The sequence below is a fragment of the Hylobates moloch genome, unplaced genomic scaffold (assembly GCF_009828535.3).
Source record: "Hylobates moloch isolate HMO894 unplaced genomic scaffold, HMol_V3 SCAFFOLD_9, whole genome shotgun sequence".
Classification (NCBI taxonomy): Eukaryota; Metazoa; Chordata; class Mammalia; order Primates; family Hylobatidae; genus Hylobates; species Hylobates moloch.
Genome location: NW_026652284.1, coordinates 41,251,871 through 41,261,730, shown reverse-complemented (window position 1 = coordinate 41,261,730; position 9,860 = coordinate 41,251,871).

The following is a 9,860-nucleotide window of genomic DNA, read 5'->3' as shown; positions in this document are numbered from 1 at the left end:
TGAGGCTTCTGTATTCTTCACGTAGTTCTCTAAACTTGGCTTTCAGCTCCATCAGCTCCTTTAAGCACTGCTCTGCATTGGTCATTTTAGTTATACATTCATCTAATTTTTTTTCAAAGTTTTTAACTTCTTTGCCATTGGTTTGAACTTCCTCCTGTAGCTCGGAGTAGTTTGATCATCTGAAGCCTTCTTCTCTCAACTCGTCAAAGTCATTCTCCGTCCAGCTTTGTGCCATTGCTGGTGATGAACTGCGTTCCTTTGGAGGAGGAGAGGTGCTCTGCTTTTTAGAGTTTCCAGTTTTTCTGCTCTGTTTTCTCCCCATCTTTGTAGTTTTTTCTACTTTTGATCTTTGATGATGGTGATGTACAGATGGGTTTTTGGTGTGGGTGTCCTTTCTGTTTGTTAGTTTTCCTTCTAACAGACAAGACCCTCAGCTGCAGGTCTGTTGGAGTTTGCTGGAGGTCCACTCCAGACCCTGTTTGCCTGGGTGTCAGCAGTGGTGGCTGCAGAACAGCGGATTTTCGTGAACCGCAAATTCAGCTGTCTGTTCCTCTGGAAGTTTTGTCTCAGAGGAGTACCCGGCCGAGTGAGGTGTCAGTCTGTCTCTACTAGGGGATGCCTCCCAGTTAGGCTGCTCGGGGGTCAGGGACCCACTTTAGGAGGCAGTCTGCCCGTTCTCAGATCTCCAGCTGCATGCTGGGAGAACCACTACTCTCTTCAAAGCTGTCAGACAGGGACATTTAAGTCTGCAGAAGTTACTGCTGATTTTTTGTTTGTGCCCTGCCCCCAGAGGTGGAGCCTACAGAGAGGCAGGCAGGCCTCCTTGAGCTGTGGTGGGCTCCACCCAGTTCGAGCTTCCTGGCTGCTTTGTTTACCTAAGCAAGCCTGGGCAATGGCAGGTGCCCCTCCCCCAGCCTCGCTGCCACCTTGCTGTTTGATCTCAGACTGCTTTGCTAGCAATCAGCGAGACTCCGTGGGCATAGGACCCTCCGAGCCAGGTGCAGGACACAATCTCCTGGTGTGCCATTTTCCAAGCCCGTTGGAAAAGCACAGTTTTAGGGTGGGAGTGACCCGATTTTCCAGGTGCCGTCTGTCACCCCTTTCTTTGACTACGAAAGGGAACTCCCTGACCCCTTGCGCTTCCTGAGTGAGACAATGCCTCGCCCTGCTTCGGCTCGGCTTGCGCAGGGTGCACTAAACCAACTGTCCTGCACCCACTGTTTGGCACTCCCTAGTGAGATGAACCTGGTACCTCAGATGGAAATGCAGAAATCACCCATCTTCTGCGTCGCTCATGCTGGGAGCTGTAGACCGGAGCTGTTCCTATTCAGCCATCTTGGCTCCCCCAAAGCCTCTCTTATAAGGCTGTTCTTAGGAGGGTTATTATACCAGATTAGACAGCCACCTCTCACTCTGTTTAATTTTGTAGTTATTCAACACTGAAAATAAATTTCTTGATCCTCTTTCATACTGATTAATCATAGCATAATTAAGGAAGAATAAAAGACAGCTGACTCATCTAGTTTACGTTTAATTTTATCTAAACCACACATTCACAAAGATAAGATGAAAGATGAAACAGAATATGAAAGAATATATATATAATACCATATATCTATTCTTCCTTAGTGTATATAATGTATATTTGTAATAAATACATCAATATATAATTCACAGTATTGTATGTATAGTGTAAGAAAGTACAAAAAATAATACAATGTGCAGCACCTGTCTTGAGGTTTAACTCATTCTTTCTTCAAGAGCCGATCTAACAAAATAGGATAGTTCATGGAATTCAATCACATGGAGTGAGTTTAGAGTATGCCTCCTTACTCTCTCTCCATACTGGGTTTAGATACTGTTTGACTGACTACCTGTCCCGTGGAGGGAAGATGCTATTAGATTTCTCCTTTAAAGATATGTTCCTTCTTCATCACAAATTCCAAGGTTCACTTTTTACTATGACTTCTGGAGCCAGAGTAGAATGTCACTTTCAACTCTGATGGCTTCCCGTGTGAGTGTAATGTAACAAGGAGGATAAACTAGATCACACTCTGTGTCCACGGTTGTCCTAGTTTATTGTGGACAACAAAATTGAATAGCAGTGGGAGAAGAATTCACTCAGTTGTTACCTAAAAATCCTTCTGGGCCTAGGAAAGAAGTGTTGTTGGCATTTTACTTTTCAGTTCATGTTTATCCTTGGCCTTCTTCAGATGACAATGAATTTGCTGCCCAGGCTCAGCTTGCCCCAGGAAGATCCTGAGTCATGGTGAATGTTCTCTCCTTCCTTTGCCCCATCTCCAGTGATGGTGGTAAATACTTGTGGGGTAATCTGACACAGCCTTAAAACAATCCAATTTTTCAGTTCTGGGGAATGCTAGAAAGACAGGATACAATGTTACAATCTGCCATAAGGCATTTTTTAAGGTAGCTCTCCTGTAAGCAGAAAACTAGTTTTATTGAGAAGAGCTACCTTTAATCAGAAAAAAATACCAAGGAAATATGTTGCATTGATTTTACTACTAAAAATTGAGAATCTGGAGCAAAGGCAGTTGGTATGAGTCAGAACCTTGAAGTTGATGAGCTACGTGCAGCTCAGCATGGCTCCTGACTGCTTAGTGTGATCTGCTGAATGAGCATGTCCATGTCTATACAGCCCCTGAGCTCAGTCGTCTTGAGGGTTTACACACAACTGTGTTGAGCACAGTTGTTTATATTAACACATAATTCATCCAATTCCAATTATTAAAATAATTGGCCACAATACGGTTTACCCAGATAATTTTAGCGTTCTTATCTAATTGACCGTTAGCTAGTGACTTGAGGAATCTTTGATCAGCTTCTATGGCAACCAAGAAAAATACAACCAAACTGTCATAAATTCAGTTGAGCCTTGAAAGTATCGTGGCAACATGCTGCTAAAGATGTCCATTTGGTGAAAGGCACAAATGTTGGCAGTTGTCCATACTAACCCTGCTCATGTGCAGAGATTCCTTCAAAATCATTAGAACTGCTAGCTCTTTCTTCATTAAAATAAATGCTTACTGAAGTCGTACATTAGCTGCCTCTTTGTTTTGCAATCAATTAAGGCAGGTTTTCAACATCTAAATTTCCCCAAATGTTCTCTAATGGGTTTCATTTATATTCTGCTTTTCAAAATTCAGATATAAAAGGCATTGGCATCATTAATATCCTTTTCAAAAAAAAGTCTTTCAGTTCATTTTAATGGCTTTACATTTCCCCCCAAATCTGGGTGGAATCCTTTTGTATCTGGGTTATAACATAGGCCCAATAAAATCAGTGTATGAATATAGTACCACAGCTGTTCAAAACCTCACTACCACTGTCACCATCATTGAACTGTTTACTATGCACTACACAGGAGTAAAGAATTCTCCAGGAAAGTGATCAAATTTTTAACACATATGAACATACTTAAAACCTAAATTTTGTATGCTATTTAAAAACTAATATACTATCGAATGAGCTCATAGTAAAGTTCTGTCTTTCTGCAAAACTGCCTGTAGCTAATCTTACCACGAGGCATGCATGAGAATACTGCTATCTTCTCATACATATTACTAAATTTGGTAATATTATGTTTTTTTTGGAGGAGGAAAAGTATATAAAATTTTATTTTCAGATTATATCATTTATTTAAGGTTTTGTTTTTCTATTTCTATTTCTATACTTTTCATATGACTTCCAGTATCACATTATGAGAACGAAGTTATGTGATTCTGTTCCAGCACTAATAATATTTTATTTAAGATATAGGACAGCTTTTTCTGTCTCTTGGGGACAATGTGGACCATATATAGTAAACTACTTAGTGGTTCTGGAAGGATAAGTGCTTTTTTTCTAGTTCTGCTGTGCAACATAGGTTCTCTCCCTTGTGGAGAGGTGAAACACGGTAAAAAATAAAACGTATTAAAGTAGTGACATGAAAAATTCTTAGCATTCTCTTCTTTAGTATCCTACGAACTCAATATCTCTCAGAAATTTAATATCTGTCAGTATTTTGACAACCAAGAGCCCATTTGATTCCAAAATGTTTGATATTTTAATATTCTTCTCATCAGATTCTCAACTCACCCCTGCTCCCAAAATAAGCAACCCGCCCTCTGCAAACACACCAAGCCTGAGGCTGATCTAAGTGGATTCTGTATTCTACCATTATAACATTAATGTTTTCATAAATGCACAACATGTAGTACAAAACCCCACAAATGCAGAGGAAGAGTAGGTTCTATTTCCTAATGAGGTCAAATAATAGAATTTCCTGTTCACAGTCAGAGGTTGCCAGAGAGACACGTACTTGTGCTACCTCTAATTTGGGCCCAGGCAGGTAAGATAAGCTTAAAACTCTTTAACCTGAGTTCTCACCTGCAAAGTAGTCTGGCCTTGGGGATAAGAGAAGTCCTATTAAGAATTGTCTACAGGCAGGACCATACATCCATTTGAAGTAGGTACATTCTCTAAATTTATATTATCTTTTGATTGTAATTTTGTAATTTTCAAGGCAGCAGAAGCAATGATGACTTCCCTAGAGCTAACTGGCAGCACTGCATATGGTAGGATGGTCAGCTCTAAGGAGAGTGCAGAAATTAAGGGACGGTCGTGTTCCAAAGTCCTAGCTCACGGGAGCCTCCCTGAGCTTCCTGGGTGGGGGTGGCAAAGCCAAAGGGCAAATGATGAGGGGAGGGGCGATCCTATGCTTACAGAATCACTGATTTTTGACATGACAAACCAGGCAAACTTGGTAAAGCTATTTGAGTATATCAGCAGTGGTTTCCAGAAAGTATTATTACCACAGATGTTACTGCAAGATAATCAAAAAAACACATCTAATTTGGGGATGTGGAGTACTTGTTTCTGTTGCTGATTCTATCATTTGAAGCTTTCAGAGCTGAAGGCTTTCATGATTAAGCACATATTATTCTCCTGGAAGATATTTCTTTTTTGGCAGATAAGATAATGGAACAGATCCACTGTTTGTCAAGAGGAGTTACTATGTCATTAAAAAGCCTTTAACACAATGTTTTTCTCTTTTCCATGCTGGTTGAAAAGATTTGAATGCAAAAGCATAGATATAACAATAACAGTACAAAACCTAAATTGTCCATGGAAAAGCTTAAACCAACTTAAAAGTTTGCATTTGCCAAATGCTCTTCAGGCAATTTAAATGTAATTCAAAACAGGCACTCAGTAGCCACAGATGTGTGTTGCCTCAAAATGTTCTTTGTGTTGGTTGCGTACATCCATTTTCCTTCTGAAGGTGCTTTTAAAAATTGCCTCTACTGCTGCAGGAGGAAAAAAAATCTAAATACAATGATACAATTTATATGATTAAAATTTTTTTCTTATTAACACTGGAAAAGTATTATCATTTACTTCCAAAAAAATTCTTAGTTATACTGTTGGTTGAAACTTAAGAATAATTCCAGAAGGGCCTTTTGCAGGGTAATAGGAGTTAATTCAATAACCTAGTGTTCTAAATTCAAGGAGATGATCTGAAACTCCCGTCACTTTAGCAATAGATACAGAAGAGCTTCTATTTTTGCTCATTTGTACAAAGAGGCCATCACTCACTTTGCGTCCACGAGAGGACAAAAACATGCCCTAAATATTTTCCAGAAGATCCTCAGTACAGCTAAGTGCCACCCTAGGAAATCTGTTCCCTCAAACACTGTTTGTAGAATTGTGATGCCCCTTGATGAATTTACATTTCAGGAGACACCTGAACGAAGGAAGTTACGAAAGATTTCTGGGGACCTTTTCAAAGTGAATAAAGGTTCCTAATTGAAATAGACCACACGATGTTGCTCTAAAACCTTAATTTGCCATCTCTGGTCTGGGCCTCACAGACATTATGTGCTATTGAGCTGCTTAACCTGCATTATCCCCAGAAAAGTGGACTGGAATTGGGGCACTGCTCCACCCAGAGAATGGCCTATAAAGGGAACTCACTCCTTGGGGAAGGTTCTGTCCCATAGCTTCTGGGTCTTTAGGAGAGGACTCCTGACCTTTTGAGCCACCTCATTCAATCGCCCTGCACCCTGACAGGGAGAGGGTGGTAATAGAGATTCCAGACTTTGACTCACACTGGCTGGATGGAATGGATGCTAGCTTCCTCATTAAACTGGTGTATGGAACTTCGCTAGGTCTCAGCTCCTCGTAAATGGTATAAGATTAATAGTATCCATCTCATAGGAAAGTGACAATTAAATGAGATTTTACATATAAATGCCCAGCACAGTGCCCGCTACATAGTAAGTGCTCAATAAAGAGTAGCAAGTTGCAGCAGCAGTAGCATCCATGGTAGTTGTCTAAGTTATGGAAGGAAATGCTTGACATTTGGGGGGTTGGGCTATGGAAATGTTTAATAAAATACCCTTCCATTGTGACACTACATGTTCTTTTTCTTTTTTTTTTCTCTACTTCCATGCAAGTACACTGTGGCTTCAATTTGATTTTGTCGGTGTCAGTGTTGGACAAAAGTCATCAAGTCCTTCCTATAGCTCTCTGGTAGCCCACCCTCTCCCTTTTAGAGCCTGCTCAGATTGGGTAATGGGAAGTTAATTGATAAAACACCAGGTTTTTTGCAATCCATTCTCTTCCTATGAGACTTCTTTGTAATCTTTCTATAAACAGGTTAATGGTAGACTTGGCAAACAGCTAAATGGTGTTTAGGATGCACCCGTTTGTGTAGGATTGTTTGTGGTAACCAGACCTGGAATCTACAAATAGATGGAGCATGACCTCCTAGAATACACCACATATATATGCTATGTGACTGTGAGTATAAGATGGAAAACCTTCATGCCCAATGTGGCCCTCTTCTGTGCAAGCGATGTGAACTGCATGAGGCCTTAGAGGTCACACATGACCCATGGCAGGAAAGGTCCTGGAGAGCTGCTCTGAGGGTGGCAGACCTCTCACTGCTTCTCCTGTGGCTCACAGTGACTCCCGAAATTACTAGTAAAGCTTGATGCAGGGTGAGATCTCAGGTTCTCTGGCATCTTTATTGACAATATGAGCCTGTGTGCTATGTCAGGTAGTAAGGTGAGTGTCATGGAAGGTAGTACAGTGCCTGGTATATAAAAATGCCCCCCACCAATACTTGTGGAATAAAAGGATAAATTAATAAGAGAGTAAATGGAGAGATGAATGAGTGAATGGATGGGGACTTTTTCTTCCTGTTGTCAGTTGTGAATCACCAGAAGACATTAAAAGAAACAAAACACCCAAGAGTGACTCTTTAATCATGGATTTCCAGGCATCTTGATAGGCTAAAAGGGAGAAAAGAGGGGCAGAAGACTCCTGAAACTCTTCAGACCTAGCCTCCTTCCTGTTGCAAGTGCTTGTATGGATTTTTGGGGGGACAGGGGAAGTGTTTTTTTAAATTTTTAAAAAAATTTTATTATTATTATTATACTTTAAGTTTTAGGGTACATGTGCACAACGTGCAGGTTTGTTACATATGTATACATGTGCCATGTTGGTGTGCGGCACCCATTAACTCGTCATTTAGCATTAGGTATATCTCCTAAGGCTATCCGTCCCCGCTCCCCCCTAAATTTTTTTAAAGGATAAACCAAAATGAAATTGTCTGAATTTAAGTGAAGGAGTAATTTGGTCTGATTGTACAGTACTTAAGTCTGAGCCTGTACAACATTTGCTAATTGGCCTGACTGTAACTACCTTTGAAAGGGCCATTATGTGGAACAAAACAGGTTATTGAATTAATAAACAGAGAGAGCTCTTACAATAAATTTTAGGACTTATTACACATTATAGACATGTACCAACATATCACATGTACCTCATAAATATGTACAATTATCTTGTGTCAATTTAGAAAAAGAAATTTTAGGACTTAAAAAAGCGTGAATCAAGCAAGACCTACTGAATATATTTTGAAATTACAGATTTTCTGGCAGTGTATAACAAGCTAAGTCATTACATTCTAAGATTCCTTCTTAGCACAGTGGGATTCTCCATTCTATGCAAATGAAGCCTGTAATCACTGAATGGAATCTTATTGGTCTTACTGGAAGATACTCAGGGGGAAAATAGAACTGCCCTGGAGAAGACTTTTTAAAGCCCTGTGTACTTTTTTCCTGAAAGAGTAAGACATACATGATACCTTCAAGCTTTTATGCTGCAAGAGAGCAAGGTGTCCACCACAGATCTCACAGAGGATTTATTCAGGGTTCAGAATGTTATATTTGTCACCGCAAAGAAACCAGAGCTAAATTGATAACGTTCTTTATAAATTGGACTTAAGCAAAATAATTGGAGAACCCCCAAAGAAGAAAACTCTACCACTGTAAATTCTGCTCATATCTGTTTTGCTCACCATTGTATTGTAGTCATATTGTCTGGCACAGTACTTGATATCAACCTGCTTACCTTGCTTCTAATGCTTGATACTTCAAATCTTTATGTGGCCATCAGGTACTTGCGACATCCAGTCATTCCTTCTGGCCTCGAGCCCATTATTTGAGAGCAAAATTGAGAAGCTATAGTTGTTTGCTGTAGGTGCTATATTTGTGACAATTTCCATAGGTACACCAAGATTCTGGGGTCTGCTGTGGGAGCTACAGGCTAGCTAACTTCAGGATAAGATATTTAAGGAAAGCAATCCTGTAATTATGTTAGCAAAGATTTGTAAACAGAAAGAAAAGCTGCGGCCTGCCAAAGTATTTTTAAGAAGAGACATACTGTTGATTTGTTCCACATTTAACACTAACATAAATAAGCAAATTCCTGCCTTTTGTCATGTGTCAGACATTCGGTTCTCTAGAAGAATGGCATCTAGAAGAAAAACACATCTGGTTTCTGAGCCCAGCCCTGTCCATCAAGAAAACAGATGGGTTTGAAAGAGACCAGAAGGCAGGACCACGGAGTAAGCTACAGGCGTTTTTCTAACTGGAGTTTCCTTCTCGGTAATTTTAAGCTTGAGATAGTCCCTGAATACTGAAACTCCATTTCATGCATTTATAATGTGATATGGAATATGAAAAATCAGAAATAGGAACGATGTTAGGAACAGAGACTGTTGCCCACATTTAATTCCTTGTATTTGCCATTCAAGAGTTTATCTCTAATGATAGCAGTGTGCTAGAATACAAAGAGATGAACACAAGGAAAAATGCATTCACCAAAAATTACACTTTACATTCCATCTTTGGGTAAATGGCTTGCCATCTTTCGTTTTAGTATCCTCATCTTCAAAGTAAAAGATTAGGCAGATGCTTCTCTACGTTGCTATTATCTTTAGAATTCTGGGACTCATACACACTCTGATGGAATTCTCCACTGGTACAACCTTTCCGAAGGACCATATATATCAAATATATCAAAGACCCTAGAAATGATCATATATTTTGACTCAGCAATTTCACTTTAAATAGTATATCTTGAGGAAATAAACAGGCATGTATGCAAATATGTATATACAAGGTATTTATTACAGAGTAGCTTATAATAACAATATTTTGGAAGCAATAAAAATATTTAATCATGTGTGATTATATGTAAATATGTGATGGGATATTCATAGGCTTGAAAAAAAATTTATATGTCAGCCTCAGCAATATTTCCTTTTTATTAAATGTCATGGCTAAAAAAAGAATAGACAAACTGTTCTGGACAATAAGATTTTGGGCAATGAAATTCACAATCAGAAGCCTCTGACTAAAGCTCTGGCTCTGGGCTTTCAGAAGTATTCCATACCTGGGGCTCTAGCAAAGACAGGAAGCTGCTCTAGTTCAATATTAAGATTCAGTGTTGAGGCAGGAAAATGAAGAGGGGACCAGGGCCTGGCCTGAGAGTCACTCACCAGGCTGCTGTTG